General features: G+C 44.5%; 1 pseudogene; it reads left to right on the top strand.

Annotated features, from left to right (window-relative positions):
• The first annotated feature begins 20,329 nt into the window (after nt 1-20,329).
• On the top strand, nt 20,330-21,388 carry LOC118571513 (annotated as a pseudogene).
• The last annotated feature ends 227 nt before the right edge of the window (nt 21,389-21,615 follow it).

Raw genomic sequence — 21,615 nt, 5'->3', positions numbered from 1 at the left:
TTTACCTTATGAAATATAAATTATCTGCTCATTAACTGCCTAGGAACACGCGGAGCACTCCACAGTGGTGATGCGGAAGGCTGGAAATAGACTTCTGTGTGTTCTACTTTCTCCACTGGGTCCAGATAGGCCAGGAAGACCCACTCATCCATCTTCCTCTCTTCAGGAGAATAAATAACAAGCTAACTCCTATCATTGATGAACCAGCTACAACTCCCCAGTGTCTAGGGGGAGAAACCTGGGCAGGAAGACTGCACCTATCTGGATGTGAGATCAGAACTGTCTCCTTGACTACTTTACTCCAGAAAGACAGATTGGAGAGCTTGCACATATCCCCATTAGTAGAATGAGCTGGAGCTCAAGGGAGGCATGAGTGGAACTCCTTTTCTCTTATTTATTAATGAAGTTATTTCCTTCCCTCCAAACTTTCAGTCCTTTCTTCTACTTCCTGTGACCCTCTCCATACTCAGTTGTCACACAGAGTGTTCATCCATTAGTCCCTTTGGCTGGCAAACATTCTGTCATTAATCTGTATCATGGAGAGGTATTCTAGTCAAGTCTCCTCATGGACAAGTAAGTCTGTGGTCTTCCTTCAGCAGTCTTGGGGCCTCTGTCTAGGCTGGGTACCAGGAACACATCCCTTTCTTCTGGATGCCCACCCTTCTTCAATGCTCAGTGCATCTTAGCCCAGATTTTGTCTGCCCAGAGAATCCTCCCCACCCTGACTCTCACACCCATTGCCCTTGCACAGATCCTCGCTAGAACTCTGCATCCAGTGATGGTTAGTGAGTCGGCCTCTCCACATTTGGCTTGAGCCTTTCAACGGGCAAGTTCTGGGTCCATGACTCACCATTTCATCCTCTGGACTACGCACAGTCCCTGCCACTCAATGGGTGTTTGTGGCTGCAAGAACAGATCACCGTGAACTTGACAGTGTTCTCCATAGCCCAAGCTCATTTCTTACTCAGGTTCCTTTCTTACCATTTCATTCCTCCAACACTGTCTCTGTCTTCTGGTCTGAGTGGACCGTTGTGATCAATTGCAGGTGGGAGCAGAGTGAGTGGTGCAGACACACCCATGGAGATGTGTATGATTGGATTTCTATCCTTGGTTCTTACATCAAAGTTAGCCTCATGGCTAGCCCAGAGCAAGAGCTCTTGCTGCAAGTATAAAGGAGCCCATGGGTGTCAGTTTAAAATGTGGGGCTGGAAGGGATATTGCCAGCTGTGAAAAGCAGCATACAAGGTCTTAAGGCATCTGGTACAACTAAGTACAAGAGTATCCCCACAGTAACCTTATGTAGATATCTTCAGCCTTGAGGACGACAGGCTGAAGAGAGGAATAGCCAGACCATTGAGTGGACACATAAATGGCAAGACAGCCTTGTAGGGGTGGCTGAGGAGTTTGGGTTTTGAACCCTGGTCATCTCAGCATCTGCTATCACTTGAACTTGAAACATCCCTCAGAGGTTCCCATCTTCTTACTGCTTTGGAACCTTTAGGAGGTGAGGCTTAATTGGAGGTAGAGGGTTGCTGGGGGAGGCTTTCAGAGAGATGCTAGTTTTACCCACTTTGCATCTTGCTTTCTGGTTCTGGTTCCTTTATGATGTGAGCAGGTTTCAGCCCTTGCACCAGCTGCTATGAAGTGAGCCAATCCACCATGCTGCCCTGTGATGGCTCCACCCCTCTGCAAAACTGGCCTTTTTTTTTCCCCCTTAAGTGGTTCCTACTAGTTACTGTGACCATGTGTCCATAATGATGCAAAAAGTAATGACTACATGCTCCATCTGTCTCCACACAGTCAATGAACTGGACAGGCGAGGGACCACAGCTAAGGGATGACCTGGACAACAGAGCAAGAGTCCCACCTCTGCTGATGGGTCTTTGAGAGGCTCTCTCTCACTTCCCCTCACTCATGACTCACTTAATAATTTACTGCCTCCAACCTGACAATGGAGACAGGTGTGTGAGGGGAAATACAGGTGCACTCCACATACAGAGCAGATGGTTCCTCCAAATGCGTGCATGGGCAACACAATCCAAGTGAATGTCTGAAGGTAAGCTGCCTGCCTTGCAGGTACCTGATCCTTTCATGGTTGTTGTGAGGACAAAGTAGGCCCCAGGGGTCCTGCCACCTGTGTGGCAAGAGTAATCCACCTCCTGGTACTGTTGACATGTGTGCAGAGGCACCCTACTTAACCCTGTGAAGCCAATCCAGTATTCAGTATGTGACAATATGCCACAGGCTAGGGATGGAAGGATTGTTGAATGGATGAAGGAAGGAGGGTCAGAAATGCATGAGACAAGTTGTGGGAACATCTTCAGGGACCAGGTAACATTCAAGCCACATCTTAAGACATGAAGGCTAGCTACATGAGCATAAAGTAAGAGGGCACCTCTAGGGACAGCCACTGGGAAGGCATGATGGCATTAGCCTTTGGTATAATCCCAGCACACAGGAAGCAGTAGGAGGAGGATCACATGAGTTTCAGACCAGTCTGTGCTGCATAACAAAACTATCTCAAGCCCCAAACAAGGAGCCCGGGTTGGAACTCACTTGGTAGAGCCCTTGCCTAGAATGCACAAAACTTGGAGCTCAACCCCTAGCCCTTGGTAAAACAAGTGTGGTTGAGTAGGCTTATAATCTCCCCCTGGGGGAGGTGGAGGCAAGAGAATGAGAAACCAAGTTTATCCTTGGCTACTTGGTTAAGTCTGAGGCTAACCTGCTTCAAAGCCAACCAACCAACAAACAAACAAAAACAAACAAACACACACACACACACACACACACACACACACACACACACACAAACAACAACCAAAAAACCAAAATCAACAACAACAACAAAAAACCTGCAGAGCAGAAACAAAAACAACAAAAAAACTTCATTGCAATTTTCAGTCTTATACATTTAGTAAGTTGGGAAGGCTCATGTTGAGTCTGACTGTTAAGCCTGGGCACCAACTGTATAAAGCCCATTGCATGACAGATTTCTTCTAGACCTTAGAGCAGTGGTTCTCAACCTGTGGGTCATAACCCTTTGGGGGAGGGGTTGAATGACCCCTTCACAAGGGTCACCTAAGACTATCAGGAAACACAGATATTTATATTACAATTCATAACAGTAGCAAAATTACAGTTATGAAGTAGCAAGGAAAATAATTTTATGGTTGGGGCTCACTGCAATACGAGGAACTGTATGGAAGGGAGGAACTTTAGGAAGGTTGAGAACCACTGATCTAGAATCTATAGAGTTACAGGCTGGCAGATAGATGGTCATGGGGGGAAGAAGGGAAGTCCTAGTCCTTTGGCTCTTGGGACCAAACACAGGCTCTCTTGCCTAGCTTTGGGTCTCTTCCCCACAAAGACACTTGTCAGGGAGGAGCCCAGTCACACTAGAGATTTCAGAAAGACAAATGGGAACACAAACAAAGTCAGAAGAAAAGAGCAGTAACAAGTAATAAAATAAAAATTCAGGCAGAATCCAGGATGAGAAAAAGATGGGGTGAGGGTGGGGGAGTGGATAAGGGCAGGGTAAGATAGAGGTCTGAGAAGGGAAGTGTCCCGTCTCTTTACCAGGAACACTAACCAGCCTCTCTCCTCTCTCTTTACCAGTCCTGATAAAGGGGCAGCATGGTTTCACTCCATCTCAACTCAGTGAGTCAAGTCATGAAAGAAGGAACAGACCCTGCTGGCCCCTCGGCCCCTCCTGTCCTCTACTCTGCATGACACAGGGGCATGCTGTGCACCCTGCAGTACCCAGCTCCCTTCCCAATGGCTTTGTGCTCCACATGGTCTTTGATGAACAGAAGTGAGAAAGCAAGAGGTAAGAATGCTGGGCAATTTACCCTTTCCCCCACCGTCTAGATTCTGAATATCTTCTTAGCCCTTGGCCTTGGTCAGCTCAGACTACCCTTCTGCAGTCCCCTGGCAATGGCCAAAGCCACCTTCTCCTTGTCCCACTCCAAGCTGTTTTTATGACTTCAAGCCTCAACTGTAACCAATTCCTTGGACTAAATCCCTCCTGATTCAAGTGCTTAAAATGCTCTTGCTTCTCTTAAAGGACACACAGGCATAGTTTTAAACCATAGAAAGACACACGTTCTAAAGCCCAAAGAACAATACAAGACATGATTCAATTTTTAAAATACCTGCCCTTGAAGAAAGGGTCCCTATTAGATGTATAATTTAACAGTAAAAACTGCTGCTTGAATAGAACTTAAAGTGTTTACAGGCAGAGAGGTCATTTTCAAAGAACCATTCTGTATCCTTAAAAGTTTTTCACAGTGACTTAAGATGCATTATCATGCACAAGTCCATCAATATTTAATTTTCTTCTTTAAAAAAAAATCCTCTTTGGGATTAACATTACAAAGGGGGAAAATAAGGCTTTTATGCCAAGGGGAAACATATCTCTAGTAATGTGGTTGGTTTTGCTGATATGTGAGTTAGCATAGGACCGGCCAGGGGAGGTTATTTAGATGCATAGATCTCTTTCTGAATCCCTGCCCCTTCCTTCTTTCACAAACTAAGCTTGCTGCTATCAGCAGGAAGACAGAACATAAAATTCTACAACAGCAGGGGATGTTCCCAAGTGTTTAGCTAATTATTGGGTGTTCACAAAAGAGGGCAGTGGAAGAATTTCAATGCTTAGGAGGGGCTCTGCAAACTTCTGTTGTGATTCCTTGGGCAAGCTAACCCCTTGCAAGATGATACCATAGAAGGATTCCATGAGTTAGGCCACTTCTGATTGCCACTCTACTCAGAACCAATTTGAAGCTATCTCCTAAGTGCTAAGTTTTAATAGATATGTTCGCTCTTAATAATTAATCCTTTCCTTGAAGTGCTTTGATTTTTCTGATTCATATTCAGCCAAGTATAAATTTGGTGACCCTGAGCCTAGTGTGTCAATGCACAGAGATCATGTGATATTCAGTTCCCCTGAGACTCAGGGGAAGATGCCAGGCAGTGGTGTGCTGGCTGTAACACTCTATGAGGTGTGTGACATCACTTGTCCCAAAAGATACACATATAGCCATAGTGAAAATGTGTCCAGTGCCCTGTGTGCTGGTCCCCAGGAGTACCTTTGGCTGCTCAAGATTCAGTCATCCCCTTTCTGAGGAGTCCTCAACTCCTTTCCTGCATCCACAGCTGCTCTGCTTTCCTTCTCTTTGTGGCCTGTGCAGGGTTCAGGGGATCCCCTGGTGGATCTAGGGTCCCCGGTGGCTCTGAACCCCCTAGAGCAATACCTTGGCCCCTGTGCGATTGCCCAACCTAAGAAACCTCTCAAAGCAGGCATATCGCTTCAACACAATGGAGTTGAGGCTAAACCGATAAATTATGGAGTCTAGCTCATGTCTTCAGCCAAACTGCAAAAGGCAACAGCCTTGTGCTCCATGACCATTTCAAGACAGTTTAGCATTCATCCTGTCGATCCACAGCAGCCAGTGTTTGGACTGATGCCACTTGCGTTTTCTCTTTTCTTCTTGGCTTGCTTCCTGTGAGAATTACGCAATCCCCTGTCCTGCTCTTACCTCCCACTCCTGGGCTGCGCCCGTACCTCCAGCTCTGAAAAGCTATGAATACGAAAAGACAGCCGGCACTCCAGGATCCTGTTACTAATTCAATACATGCATATCTTTCTGGGAGGGTTGCAGACTTGCATTTTCTTGAGAACAACAGGCGAGCCAAAGAAGGCTTTCAGGGCTTTCCCTGCAGACAAAGCCATCTCAGAAACCTGAAAGGGCTTTAAGAGGCTCAGACCAACTTTTGCTATCCATTATAGGAATAGGAACATAAAGGATAATGCAGGAACCACACGCGTCAGAACGGTAGCGGCCACTGGCTTCCATTTAGCAATCCCAAACCAGCTGGTCCCCTCTCCTCAGCTCAGTTTCATCCTTTTGCAAAATAAGGCCGTCACTATCAATGGGTCAGTGTTGAGGGATGGGTAATACAATAGTGCCTCGCAGAGTCCAGCCCTCAAGGTTTAGTAACAGTTCCAAGGAGCAATAAAAACGTTTTTTTTTTTTTTTTGGATGATTTGGATGATGGTCCTAAGCTCCTGGTTGGTATCTTAACCTGTAGCTTATCAGAACGTGTGCCCTTGTGTGAAGGCTAGGTTCTTAAAGCAGTAATCAAGTTGAAATGATTTGGTTAGACTGGGATCCAAATCCCATAGGAACTGTATAAAGGAGGAATTTGAGCTGGGGATGAGCTTGTAGAGTACCTGCCTAACATGCATTAACCCCTGAGTTCTATCCCAGTACCACACACACACCGTCCTGGGGGAGGGGAAATCTAAGCCCTCTGAATGTTCAAGTCGGGGATGAGAAATTCAACAGTTCAATGTCCTCATCCAGCTGCAAGGCAAGTTAGAGGTTAGCTTGGGACTATGGGAGATTCAAAAAAAAAAAACTATGCAAAACACACAAGGGGTGTGGTTAGGGGGTGGAGCTCTGGGAAGAAAGAGACAATGAAGAATTGTTTTGTTTGCCTTAACTGATGGGAAGACCCAGCCTGAAAGTGGGTGTCACCACTCCCTAGTTTTAGGCCCTGCACTAGAGTATAAGAAAGCCACTTCCCTCTGTCCTTGATTGTGAATATGATGTGACTAACTGCCTGAATTCCTGCCCTGGCTTCTTGTGGAGCCTGGAAATGGACTCCTTTGACTGGGGTGTGGAACCCAAGGATAGGTGCTCTAGTGGGTGGGCAATTAGTGCATGGAGTCCCAAGTTACCTGGATGGTCCAGACCCACTCTGTGCACCCTCACTCACTGCCACAAACCCATGTGCAAACAGCCTCCCGGCCTTCCACCAGTTCCCCGGCCCTCCACCAGGCTCTGAGTGACTGTGTCTCTTCAGTCACCAAGCTGGGGTTTTTACATCAGCACAGCAGTCTGGCCACCTGGCTGCATCTTATTTACTTTGTAATTTCCCCAGTTCATCTGTCTAACCATTCAGAGGGCCGAACCATACAGAGGGCAGAACTCTCTGGTATAGCCAGAGGAGAATTTCTGAAATAGCAATCACTGAAAAAAAATAAAGTTTTGTATTGAAAATACCTGAGTACCTATCCCGAATATTGAGACCCGTGGTGACCTGGCACTATCTTTATCTGGAAGTCATACTTATCTCTCACATTGTGACTTGTTCATACACCTCTGTTTCTCACAGAAGCTGCCTCCTCCTCAGGTCCTTTGGTCCCACCAGACTTCTGGTCCAGAAAGCTTCCTGTTCTACAAACTAACCTGGACACTGTTTTCAGTACAATTACTTCATGAATATTTCTCTCTCTCTCTCTCTCTCTCTCTCTCTCTCTCTCTCTCTCTCTCTCATTCTCTTAGCCCTCTGATAATGTATATTTCCACCAACTCCCCACCTACTACGGATGCCTGAACCTCCACAGATACCAAAACCCACGGCTGTTCAGTTCCCTTATATAATGGCCTGTTTGCCCATAAATGATGCACTTCTGCCATATTCCCTAAATGACTCCTTCCTGAATTCTAACACTCTATACCCTATAAACACTGTGAAAGCACTTGTTATACTGTTTAAGGAAGAAGAAAACATTCTATACGTCTATACATGTTCACTGAAGAAGTAACCCTTCTCTTCCGAAATATTGACTGCCGGTGACTCTGCAGATCCCAGGGTGTGAATACGAGGGCCAACTGTATTTGCTTCATCTCTGCCCCAACCTTCTGTCGTCCTGAGAACTGTGAGCATGTCTCACTCCCACGCGTATTGCCTGTGCTCAGACTGGCATCTGCACATACTAGGTGTTCAGTGAATGCCTGTTTAGTGAATCATGCTAACGGCTACTTAGTGCTTTACAGTTTCCAGTATATTTAAAAAGGCCAATGGCAATGGGCAGAGGTGGCGCACGCCTTTAATCCCAGCACTCGGGAGGCAGAGCGAGACGGATCTCTGTGAGTTCGAGGCCAGCCTGGGCTACCAAGTGAGCTCCAGGAAAAAGGCACAAAGCTCCACAGGGAAACACTGTCTCGAAAAACAAAAACAAAACAAAACAAAACAAAAAAAGGCCAATGGCACAGGGAGAAAGGAAGGAGGAAGACCATGCCAATGTGAGAGCAGCTCCACTGAGGGAGGGCTCCTGCCAATGCTAACTCAAATCTTTCTTTTTTTCTCCTTTTTTTATTTATTATATTTGTGTTTCAATTTTACACATCAGCCATGGGTTCCCCTGTCCTCCCCGCTCCCGCCCCCGGCTCCACCTTCCCCCCATCCCCTTCCCTCCATTCCCATCTCCTCCAGGGCCAAGACTCCCCTGGGGATTCATTTAAACCTGGTGTATTCAGTACAGGCAGGTCCAGTCCCCTCCTTCCTGGCTGAGCAAAGTATCCCTGTGTAAACCCAAGGTTCCAAACAGCCAGCTCACGAACTAAGGACAAGTCCAGGTCCCACAGCCTGGATGCCTCCCAAACAGTTCAAGCTATTCAATTGTCTCACTTATCTAGAGGGCCTGATCCAGTTGGGGGCTCCACAGCTTTTGGTTCATAATTCATGTGTTTCCATTCGTTTGGCTATTTGTCCCTGTGCTTTTCCAATCTTGGTCTCAACAATTCACGCTCTTACAGTCTCTCCTCTTTCTTGACAATTGGACTCCTGGAGCTCCACCTGGGGCCTGGCCTAGGATCTCTGCATCCACTTCCATCAGTTATTGGATGAGAGTTCCAGCATGACCATTAGGGTGTTTGGCCATCTGATCACCAGACTAGGTCAGATCAGGCTTTCTCTCCACCATTGCCAGGAGTCTACAGTGGATGTATCATTGTGGATTTCTGGGGACCTCTCGAGCACTTTGCTTCTTCCTGTTCTCATGTGGTCTTCATTTATCATGGTCTGTTATTCCTTGTTCTCCCTTTCTGCTCTTGATCCAGCTGGGATCTCCTGCTCCCCTAAGCTTTCTTTCCCTCGAAGCTTGCCCTTCATTACTCCCACTGTCGTCCAGGCTGTTCATGTAGATCTCATCCATTGCTCTGTCATTGGGCAATCCCTGTGTCCTTCCTAGGGTCCTAGGGTCCTGTTTTCTAGGTAGACTCCCTGGAGTTGTGTAGCAGTCTAGTCATCTTTGTTTTACATCTAGTATCCTCCTATGAGTGAGTACATACAATGTTTGTCTTTCTGAGTCTGGGTTACATCACTCAGGATGATTTTTTTCTAGATCCATCCATTTGCCTGCAAACCTTATGATGTCATTGTTTTTCTCTGCTGAGTAGTACTCCATTGTGTATATGTACCATATTTTCTTTATCTATTCTTCAGTTGAAGGGCATCTAGGTTGTTTCCAGGTTCTGGCTATTACAAACAATGCTGATATGAATATAGATGAGCAAATGCCCTTGTGGTATGATTGAGCATTCCTTGAGTATATGCCCAAGAGTGCTACAGCTGGGTCTTGGGGGAGACGGAATCCCAATTTTCTAAGGAAGTGCCATATTGATATCCAAAGTGGCTGTACAAGCTTGCATTCCCACCAGCAGTGGACGAGAGTTCCCCTTGCTCCACATCCTCTCCAGCATAAGCTGTCTTCTGAGTTTTTGATCTTAGCCATTCTGACAGGTGTAAGGTGGTATCTCAGAGTCATTTTGATTTGCATTTCCCGGATAATTAGGAATGTTGAGCAATTCCTTAAATGTCTTTCAGCCATTTGAACTTCCTCTGTTGAGAATTCTCTGTTTAGTTCTATAGCCCATTTCTTAATTGGACTGTTGGGTATTTTGATGTCTAATTTCTTGAGTTCTTTATATATTCTGGATATCAGGCCTCTGTCAGATGTGGGGTTGGTGAAGACCTTTTCCCATTCTGTAGGCTGTTGCTTTGTCTTGTTGACCGTGTCCTTTGCTCTACAAAAGCTTCTCAGTTCCAACAGGTCCCATTGATTGATTGTTTCTCTCAGTGTCTGTGCTACTGGTGTTATATTTAGAAAGTGCTCTCCAGTGCCAATGCATTCAAGGCTACTTCCTACTTTCTCTTCTATCAGGTTCAGAGTAACTGGATTTATGTTGAGGTCTTTGATCCACTTGGACTTAAGTTTTGTGCATGGTGACAGATATGGATCTATTTGCAGCCTTCTACACATTGACATCCAGTTATGCTAGCACCATTTGTTGAAGATGCTTTCTTTTTTCCATTGTACAGTTTTGGCTTCTTTGTCAAAAATTATATGTTCATAGGTGTGCAGGTTAATGTCAGGGTCTTCAATTCGATTCCATCAGTCCACATGTCAGTTTTTATGGCAGTACCAAGCTGCTTTTATTACAGTAGCTCTATAGTAGAGCTTGAGGTCAGGGATCGTGATACCTCCGGAGGTTGTTTTAGTATACAGGATTCTTTTGACTATCCTGGGTTTTTTGTTTTTCTATATTAAGTTGAGTATTATTATTTCCAGGTCTGTGAAGAATTGTGTTGGTAATTTGATGGGGATTGCGTTGAATCTGTAGATTGCTTTTGGTATATCGCCATTTTTACTATGTTAATCCTGCCTATCCATGAGCATGGGAGACCTTTCCATTTTCTGACGTCTTCTTCAATTTCTTTTTTCACGGACTTAAAGTTCTTCTCATATAGGTCCTTCACATGCTTAGTTAGAATAACCCCAAATTTATATCATTTGTGGCTATTGTAAAGGATGATATATCTCTGATTTCCTTCTCAGCTTGTTTGTCCATTGTATATAGGAGGGCTACTGATTTTGTTGTTGTTGTTGTTGTTGTTGTTGTTGTTGTTGTTGTTGTTTTTTTTTGAGTTGATCTTTTATCCTGCTATGTTGCTGAAGGTGTTTATAAGCTGTATCAGTTCCTTGGTTGAATTTTTGGGGTCACTCATGTATACTGCCATGTCATCTGCAAATAAGGAAAGCTTGACTTCCTCCTTTCCAATTTGTATCCCCTTAATCTCCTTATATTGTCTTATAGCTCTGTCTAGAACTTCAAGTACTATATTGAATAAGTTTGGGGAGAGGCGACAGCCTTGCCTTGTTCCTGATTTTAGTGGTATTGCTTTGAGTTTCTCTTCATTTAATTTGATGTTGGCTGTTGGCTTGCTGTAGATTGCCTTTATTATGTTTAGGTATGTTCCCTGTATTCCTGATTGCTCCAAGACCTTTATCATGAAGGGGTGTTGGATTTTGTCAAATGCCTTTTCTGCATCTAGTGAGATGATCATGTGGTTTTTTTTCTTTGAGTTTGTTGTTGGTTTATTACATTGCCGGACTTTTGTATGTTGAACCACACTTGCATCCCTGGGATGAAGCCTACTTGATCATGGTGGATAATTGTTTTGATGTGTTCTTGGAGTCTGTTTGCCAGTATTTTATTGAGTATTTTTGCATCAATATTCATGAGGGTGATCGGTCTGTAGTTCTCTTTTTTGTTGCAACTTTGTTTGGTTTAGGAATCAGGGTAATTGTAGCCTCATAGAAGGAGTTTGGTAATATTCCTTCTGCTTCTATTGTGTGGAACAATTTAAAGAGTATTGGTATTAACTCATCTTTGAAGATCTGTAGAATTCTGCACTGAAACCATCTGGTCCTGGGCTTTTTTTGGTTGAGAGACTTTAAATGACTAATTCTATTTCCTTAGGGGTTATTGGACTATTTAAATGGTTTATTTGGTCTTGATTTAACTTAAGTATGTGGTACCTGTCCAGAAAATTATCCATTTCTTTTAGATTTTCCAGTTTTGTGGAATAGAGGTTTTTGAAGTATGACCTGATGATTCTGTGGATTTCTTCATTATCTGTTGTTACGTCCCCCTTTTCATTTCTGATTTTGTTAATTTGGATGCTCTCTCTCTCTCTCTCTGTCTTTTGGTTAGTTTGGATAAGGGCTTGTCTATTTTGTTGATTTTCTCAAAGAAAAAACTCTTTGTTTCATTAATTTTTTGTATTGTTCTCTTTATTTCTATTTTATTGATTTCAGCTCTCAATTTGATAATTTTCGGGTGTCTGTTCCTCCTGGGAGACTTTGCTTCTTCTTGTTCTAGAGCTTTCAGATGTGCTGTTAAGTCACTAGTGTGAGATTTCTCCAACTTCTTTATGTGGGCATTTAGTGCTATGAATTTCCCACTTAGCACTGCTTTCATAGTGTCCCATAAGTTTGGGTATGTGGTGTGTTCATTTTCATTGATCTCTAGGAAGTCTTTAATTTCTTTCTTTATTTCTTCCTTAACCCATTGGTGATTCAGTTGAGTATTATTCAGTTTCTATGAGATTGTAGGTTTTCTGTAGTTTTTTTTTTTTTTTTTTTGTTGTTGTTGTTGTTGTTGTTGTTGAAATCTAACTTTAAACCATGGTGGTCTGATATAACACAGGAGGTTATTCCAATTGTTTTGTATCTGTTGAGATTTGCTTTGTGGCCAAGTGTGTGGTCGATTTTACAGAAGGTCCCATGGGGTGCTGAGAAGAAGGTATTTTTTTTTTTTGTTCGGGTGGAATGTTCTGTAGATATCGATTAAGTCCATTTGAGTCATAACATCAGTTAAGTCCATTATTTCTCTGTTAAGTTTCAATTTGGCAGATCTGTCCAGAGGTGAAAGTGGGGTGTTGAAGTCTCCCACTATTTATGTTCGGGGTTTTATATGTGATTTAAGCTTTAATAATATTTCTTTTACATATGTGGGTGCCCTTGTGTTTGGTGCATAAATGTTCAGAATTGAGACTTCATCTTGTTTGATCTTTCCTGCGATGAGTATGTAATGTCCTTCATCATCTCTTTTGATTGATTTTAGTTTGAAGTCTATTTTGCTGGATATTAGGATGGCTACACCAGCTTGCTTCTTAAGACCATTTGATTGGAAAGTCTTTTTCCAGCCTTTTATTCTTAGGAGGTGTCTGTCTTTGAATTTGAGGTATGTTTCTTGTATGCAGCACAAAGATGGGTTCTGTTTTCGTATCCATTCTGTTAGTCTGTGTCTTTTTACAGGTGAATTAAGTCCATTGATATTAAGGGATATTAATGACCAGTGATTGTTCCTGTTATTATTTTTATTTTTTGGTGGTAGTGTGTGTGTACTTCTCTTCTTTGGGGTTTACTGCTGTGGTGTTATCTATTGCCTGTGTTTTCATGGGTGTATCTGACTTCCTTAGGTTGGAATTTTCCTTCTAGTGCTTTCTATAGGGCTGGGTTTGTGGATAAGTATTGTTTAAATCTGGTTTTGTCTTGGAAGGTCTTGTTCACTCCATCTATGATGATTGAAAGTTTTGCTGGGTATATTAGTCTAGGCTGGCATCCATGTCTGCATTATGTCTGTCCAGGTCCTTCTGGCTTTCAAAGACTCCATTGAGTAATCGGGTGTTATTATGATGGGTTTGCCTTTATAAGTCACTTGGCTTTTTTCCTTTGCTGCCCTTAATATTGTTTCTTTATTCTGTACGTTTAGTTGTTTAATTATTATGTGGCGAGGGGACTTTTGGGGGTGGGGGTTTAGTCTGTTTGGTGTTCTACAGGCTTCTTGTATCTTCATAGGCATTTCCTCCTTTAAGTTGGGAAACTTTTCTTCTATGATCTTGTTACCTATATTTTCTGTGCCTTTGAGTTGGTATTCTCCTTCCTCTATCCCTATTATTCATAGGTTTGGTCTTTTCATGGTATCCCAAATTTCTTGGACATTTTGGGTCATGACTTTGTTGGCTTTATTGTTTTCTTTGATGAATCTATTTCTTCTACTGTATGTTCAACACCAGAGATCCTCTCTTCCATCTTTTGCATTCTGTTGGTTATACTTGCATCTGAAGTTCCTATTCATTTACTCAGATTTTCTATTTCCAGCATTCCTTCTGCTAGTGTCTTCTTCATTTTTTCTATTTCCCTCTTCAGATCTTGGACTGTTTCCCTCATCTGTTTCATTGCTTTTTCATGATTTTCTTTCAGGGAATTATTGTTTCCTTCTGCTTTATTTGTCCTTTCCTCTAGTTTTTTATAGCGTTCATCCCATTTTTTGTTTGTCTGTTCCTCCACTTTATTTTTGATTTCTGCTATATAAGGCTCTAGCCTCTTCATGATGTTACTTATAAGGTTGTTTTCTTCTGCTTCTTCCATTCCATGATGTTCAGGTCTAGCTGTTGGAGAAGGGCTATGTTCTGGTAATGCTCTATTGCTCTTTATTTTGTTGTATGTACTTCTGCCTTGACGTCTCCCCATCTCCTAGTGGAATTGTTCTTGGTCTTATCAGTGCACTTGGTCCAGACAGAGCTGACAGATTTAGGGAGCCTCTCTCTGGTCCAGATGGAAGCTCTGGGCCGGATGGGAGCTCTGGTCCAGATGAGAGTGCTGGCCAGATAGGAGCTGGGGGGCTGGACTCTGAGTCTCAGGAAGTCCCTGGGGTCTCCTTATCTTGTCCAGATGGGAGCTCCTCTTGTCCAGATGGGAGTTCCAGGGAAGGATGGAAGCTTTGGTCTAGATGGGAGTTCCCAGGTGGATGGGTGCTGGGGGCTGGTCTCTGAGTCTCAGGAAGTGGCTGGGGTCTCAGGCAGATGGGTGTGGGGGCAGGGTGTGGAGATTGCAGGGTCTGCCTGAAGTCTTAGAAAAGGGGAGCCTTCCTGCAGGGCCCACCAAATGGCCAGAAATTCCTTTTTTAAAAAAATTAAGAGATTTTCTATTCATTTTACATACCAACCACAGATTCCCGCTTTCCCTCCTCCCCCCCCCCCAGTTTACCCCCCAACCTACCTCCCATTCCCACCTCCTCCAAGGCAAGGTCTTCCATGGGGAGTGAGCAGAGCCTGGTACATTCAGTTGAGGCATGTCCAAGCCCCTCCTCCTTGCACCAAGGCTGTGCAAAGTATTTCCAAAAAGCCAGCTTATGCCCTAGGAACAGATCCTGATCCTACTGCCTGGGGCCCCCCTAAACATTTCAAGCTAAACAATTGTCTCGCTTATCCAGAGGGCTTAGTCCAGTACCATGGGGGCTCCTCAGCTATTGTTCCACAGTTCATGTGTTTCCACTAGTTTTGCTTGTTGTCTCTGTACTTTTTCCAGTCATGTTCTGATATCCCTTGCTCATAGAATCCCTCCTCTCTCTCATCGATTGGACTCCTGAAGCTCTAGGGAAGTTCCTAGGAATCCACAAGGATGACTCCACCATAGACTACTGGCAATAGTCGAGAGAGTTTCTGAACTGGCCTACTCTGGTGATTGGATGGCTGAATACCCTAACTGTCATCATAGAACCCTCATGCAGTGACTGATGGAAGCTGACTCAATTCTTAATGAGTTACTGCTCTCTCGGGGCCTGCGATGGGGAGGCAGCTGCTAGAGGAGCACCATGGTTTTATATTCAGACATAAGAAGACAAGCTCATACGTACATCTGGGTACAGAGACAGGCCAACTTCATGCCCTGTAATTAAGAATACTATGCTCTTGACAGAATCAGCTGGAAACCTGAACGCTGAGCCTGGCACAATAGACAGGTGTGTCTGTGGCTTTCAAAGGCGTCAGGTAGAGCTACTTTCTTTGTTGTTGACTACAGGCTGCTTTCCCAAATAGACCAATCCTGAAAATAAAAGGCCATCCTTCCTATTTATTCAAGCTCTGGCCCTGAGTTCTTCATCTCTATTCTGAGCTCTGAACTCATTGCCAAGACTTCTGGTGAAGCCATTTGGACATGGAGAGGACCACGCAGAAGGAGATCTGGCTTTCAAGCAGTTGCTGAGAAGGATCTCCTTGCCTGAGCCCCAGGAGGCTAATGGAATGGTCAAGAACAGGCATGGAGCCAGTCATGTCTATTGTCTACCCTGCTCCATCTCCAGACATCCACCCAGTATTCCTGCATGTGGTGACAGCCTGAACTACCACCGACCCTGACGTTCTGCCTCTGGAATCATTCCAGACCATCTCCCACATGCCTGCATAGCACTTGCTCCTAGCCTGCTCTCTTTCCAGGTTTCACAATCTCTTTTGGCTCCATCCCCCTTTGGCTCCCATTCTTAGTGAACTCCTGTGGATCAGCAACCGGAGTTCAGATTAGCAGGCTCAGCTTCTACCTTCAGATGAAGGGTGGAGAATCAGTCATCCCATAGCCAGGGATTGGATTTTCTTTTTCTTTCTTTCTTTTTTTTTGTCACCTGTCTTCCTTCCTTTCTTTTGTTGAGACACTAATACAAGGGCAATCAGGTCTCCCTTGGTTCTCAGTCTTATTAATAAAAGAATTTAAGAATGGACACGAATGCAAGAACAATTTTATGGTAGTCTAAACAAAAAACCCTAAGGCAGACAAGATGTGAACTTCAGCTGCTGGCCAGAGAATGGTAACAGAGGAGAGGAGGGGAAAGCCATAACTAGTAAGCTGGCATAGAGGTCAGCACATGGCAGACATGCGACCACATGGGAAGCTTTAGGGAAAGAGGAAGGAAGCTGTCTTAGGGTTTCTATTGCTGTGATGAAGCACCACAACCATAAAGCAAGTTGGGGAGGAAAGGGTTTATTTGGCTTACACTTCTACATTGTAATCCATCACTGAAGGAAGAAGTCATGGCATGAACTGGAGGTAGGAATTGATGCAGAGGCCATGGAGGGGTGCTGCTTACTGGCTAGCTCCCGATGGCTTGCTCAGCCTGCTTTCTTATAGGAACCCAGGACCACCAGCCCAGGGATGCCACCACCTACCATGGACTGGGTCCTCCCCCATTGATCACTAATTGAGAAGATGCCTTACAGCTGGATCTCATGGAGGTGTTTCCTCAGCTGAGGCTCCTTCTTCTCTGATGACTCTACCTGTATCAAGTTGACACACAAAACCAGCCAGTGCAACCGACCTCTTGTCAACTTGACACACAAACACATCATTATTAAGCTACAACCCTTCCTTTCTTATTCACAACCGATATATCACATTAAAACTATAAATAATTTTAAAACTCCCACAGTCTTTACAAATTCAAACACATAAAGTTTCAGTCCCTTTAGAATGGCCAATCTTTTAAAATCCAAAGTCTCAACATTCAAAGTCTCTCAACTGTGGGCTCCAATAAAATACTTTCTTACTTCAAAAGGGGCACAGTGAAAATCAAATCAAAGCAAAACAAAATTCCAACCAATGTCTGGGATCTACTCACCACCTTCTGGGCCCCTCCAAAGGGCTTGGGTCTTTTCTTCAGCTCCGCCCTCTGCAGCACACACAGCTTGTCTTTGAGGCTTCAGCTGGCTCCACTCCACAGCTGCTGCTGTTCTTGGTGGTCATCCCATCTCCAAAATGCTGGGATCTCTGCTGCAAGTGGGCTGCAATTTCACCAGTAGCCTCTCATAGGCTCTTCTCATGGTGCCAAGCCTCAACTTCTTTGTATGACCCCTTCAGTCCTGGGTCATCAGCTGCCACTGAGACTGCACCTTACCAATAGTCTCTCACAATGCCAATCCTCAGCTGCTCTCCATGACCCCTTGGTGCTTTCAGAACCAATATCACCCGGATGACTCTTACACATTACCCAGTCCGGCTGTCAGCACAAGGTACAGAGGTACAACCTTGGCTGCCTCTGGAACACAGCTTCTCTGTGCTCTCAGGAAATCCTTCCCAGATTTCACCTCAGCAATGCTGGTCTCTTCTTAATCACTGCTAATTTCTTAGTTCCAGCTGACCAGCATCGAGTATCCCAGCAAAGCAAAATTTTGCATTAGTAGTTGTGGTATGATATTGTCAATCACAGCTGATTCTTCAGCCCCAGCTAACCAGAACCACATGATCTTAATTCAAAATAAAAAATGGCCCCAATAGTCTTTAAACTTCCCTCTGAAACTTCACAAGCCAGGCCTCCATTCTTCTGCCCTGCTTTCAACATTCTTTAGCTCCTAAAGAAGACCCCACTGAGCTCTTAACACTCAATGGCTCTTCTAGCCCCACGATTCAAAGCCCTTCCACAGTCCTCCCCAAAACATGGCCAGCTCTGTCACAGAAACATGCCACTCTGCTGGTACCAATCAATGTCTGTCTTAGGGTGTCTCTTGCTGTGACAAAACACCATGACCATAAAGCAAGCTGGGGAGGCAAGGGTTTATTTGGCTTACACTTCCAGATCATAATCCATCATTGGAGGAAGTCAAACAGGAACTCAAGCAAGGCTGGAACCTGGAGGGGAGCTGCTTACTGGCTTGTTTCCCCTGGCTTGCTTGCCAGCCCAGGTCTGGCACCACCCACCAGGGGCTGGGCCCTCTCCCAGTGATCACTAATTGAGAAAATGCCTTACAGCTGGATCTCATGGAGGGCTTTCCTCAACTGAGGCTCCTTCCTCTCTGATGATTCTAGCTTGTGTCAAGTTGACACACAAAAATCAGACAGTCCAGAAGCCAAAATGTTTGGGGTTGGGGAGTTCAAACTGTTAAGGAAAGCACGTTCAGAAAGAAGATAGGATGATAAAAAGGGAAAGGGAAACTTACATGTTTCTGAAATGTGAATAGACTCATGACCCTCCATGGCTGCAACTTGCTTCTTCACTAAGGGTGGAGATCCTCAGAAGGGAAAAGTACAGCAACTCATTAAAGAACTAACTATCCCACCTGTCTCTTTAGCATGGCTCCACCCATCTAGGTAGTCTATTCCCTTGACCAGGTAGTAGTGACGGTGATGGTAATGGTGATGGTACTGGTGGTTGGATCTGCTCTACAGACTAAATTGGCCTCCAGTTCACAGAGATCCTCCTGCCTCTGCCTCCCTAGTACTGGGATTAAATGTGGGTACCACTCCATCTGATGTCATAGCTAGGGATGCTGGAACCAGCCTTTTCCTGGCTGTGGGCTGTGTGGAAGGCTCTTATACCAGGATGATAGTTTGTACCCTCAAATTCTTTCCTGTGCTTTGTCCTTTCCCCTTTTATGTTTAGCCCTTGTTTTCAAGTTTTCAAACTTCAGATAGGAAGGATGGAACAATGTGATGGAACTCTCAGCATGTGAAAGTCTTGGTCTTTTGAAAGAAGAGGTCATCTGCACCTGTGAAGCCCTTTCTGTGTTCTGTGTGGGCTCTCTGAGATAGGTAACAATTGGACTGTTTTTTGTGTTCTTGTAGCAGCATCAGTACGTGGAAATATTTGAACACATCCTAGGAACACAGAGAGGCAGGAGTAGGAGCCTGCTAAGGGTATCCTGGTCTAATGTTTGCACGTGAGTGATAGGTATATAGAATCCAGTGTTTAAACACACCCAAGAGTTATACATGAGAATATGCCAAAGACGTCTTTCACTCAATAAGGGATTCATTTACTATGTACCTACAATAGTTACAAAAGGACAGAGCGGCAAATCAGTGGAGAGAATGGACTTTGGATGAAGATGGCCCCAGGTTCAAGGGCTCCTTCTGTCATGTTCGTCCAGGTCACTGCATGGATTAAAGACTCGGTTTGTCTGCCAGAAATTTTTACTGTGTCATGTGTCAATGACACAGATATTTTGAACATTGCACTACTAGGTGATATTTGTATCAGAAGAGCATGCAAGAGTATATTTACATAAACCAAGGAAGGCACAATGTCCTGAGGCAACATGTCTTTGGGTCCAACATGCATGTGTCCATCCCTACCAACCAACATGCATGTTGCATGTGTCCATCCCTACCAACTGACATGCATGTTGGATGTGTTCATCCCTATCAATGTGTTCTCATGGAATGCATGGCTGTATCAACCTCAGGGATCTTCCAGAACATTTCACTCAGCAAAGCTCCCTAAATGTCACCTGCTTTTGTATGCAATCTCAGATTGTCAGCACCACAGGTAGATGGCACATACATGTATATTTAGGTGTTAATACATAGGCACAGGAATCAAACTACAAAGATGCTGCCTTGGAAGCCTAGAACTTGAGAAAGTGTTCACATGGCATCCACAAGGAAAAGTGTGCATGTTGTGCTCACAGACAAGGCTATAGGAAAGCTGGTTTGCAAAGCAACATAGGTGAAGACTGCCTAAGCACCTAGTTTCATTATGTATTTGATTTTAAATTTATTTTGGGCTGTTGTGCTTTTCAAAAACTCTTTGTTATAATCAAAGTTTCAGAAATTCCAAATTCAGAAATTCATTCTCTTGACCGTTCTGTGAGCTAGAAGTTCAAAATGAAGATATTGGTATGGCTGGACTCCTCCCAAGGTCTCTCAAAGCCTGGCTTTCCTGCCTCTTCCAGCTTCTGCTGGGCCCTTGGAGCCCCTGGACTTCTGGCAGCACCATTCCAATCTTCCCCTGTCTCTGTCTGAAGCCTGAGCAGAATCCCCCATAGTAACTGTTTTTCTCTCAACAGTCCCTTGAAGGCAATGTGGGCTTTTCTATGAGATTCTCCCACTTGCCTGCAAACCCTCCTGGCTCTTGGCCTACACAGCGCAGTGATGTCAGGGGCATCTGCCAGGAGCTTGAGGAAAGGAAGCACCTCCATAGGTCCAGTCTACAACATGAGATTCTGCCCTTACTTTAGAGGGCACTGATGGTCCTGAAGGGTAAGGGAATCCAGCATGAAATCATACCAACCTGAAAAACAAGCCTGAGTGTTTTGTGGGAGCCCACAAAGGTTTACTAGTGAGATCTGAGCTTGCTTTACACAGCAGGGCTGCATTAAGAGATGGCTGGACCACGTGCATGGTCACCAGGTGCCTGGGATGGTCTGCACTTGGCTGTGCTGGGGGAGGTCTTTTGCTCCACCCCTTGGCATTCCTTTAAAAGCCCTTTACCAGTGACAAAAGGGGCTGGTTTGGACCGAGGCCCTCTCAAGGCTATTCTATGTTTCTAACTGTCTCTCTCTCCTTTATATGTCTGTCTACATATTCCTTATTTCTCCCTACTCAAGAGTACCCTGGGAGAGGAAAAGAGGGAGCTGTCTCCCTCAGTGGTTCTTTAAGAAGAATCTGTCTGGGATGGTGCTAATTCTGGGGGACAGTCAGGGTCAGTTGATTTCCCAATCCCTCATCACTTGTGAGTAGCTGGATGAGACATACCTGGAGAAGTCATTTACAGATGACCCTTACAAGAAAGCTTGCCAGAGGATGACCTTCGAGATATTCTCTAAGACGCCACCCTTGGTTACAAGATTTGCTGGGGTGAAGAAGGGAGGAGACATTTCTGGCATGAAAGAAGAATTGAGGAAAGAATTCTGCAAGCTGGAGGAGGGTATGACTAATGAGAAGGCAGCCTTCTTTGATGGGGATTCTCTCTCTATGATCGATTACCTCATGTGGCCCAGGTTTCAATGGCTGGCGGCATTGGAACTCAATGAGTGTATAGCCCACACTTCAAAACTTAAGCTTTGGGTGGCAACCATTTAAGAAGATCCCATGGTATCATCCCACTTAATTGATGCCAAGACCTATCATGAGTTCTTAAGTCTCCACCTCCAGGACAGCCCTGATGCCTGTGAGTATGGGCTCAGAAGGGCAGGAGTCCTTGATAAATGATGTTTTCCTCTACAGATATTAATAACAAGCTTTCATTCTTCCACTATCCACCATGCCCGTTGCCCAGCTGCAAAGTAGCTTCTGCATTTGTGGCAGAGACCCCCAGTCCCAGTCTCAAGACCTATCCCAGCCAGAGTGGTCCAGGGTGTTAGGTACTTTTCTGTATGCATGGTAAAATATCAGGACAAACAGCAGTGTAAGAAGGAAGGTGTTTGTTTTAGTTTACA

The sequence above is a fragment of the Onychomys torridus genome, chromosome 21 (genome assembly GCF_903995425.1).
Source record: "Onychomys torridus chromosome 21, mOncTor1.1, whole genome shotgun sequence".
Taxonomy (NCBI): domain Eukaryota; kingdom Metazoa; phylum Chordata; class Mammalia; order Rodentia; family Cricetidae; genus Onychomys; species Onychomys torridus.
This window is presented reverse-complemented; position numbering and strand designations above follow the sequence as displayed.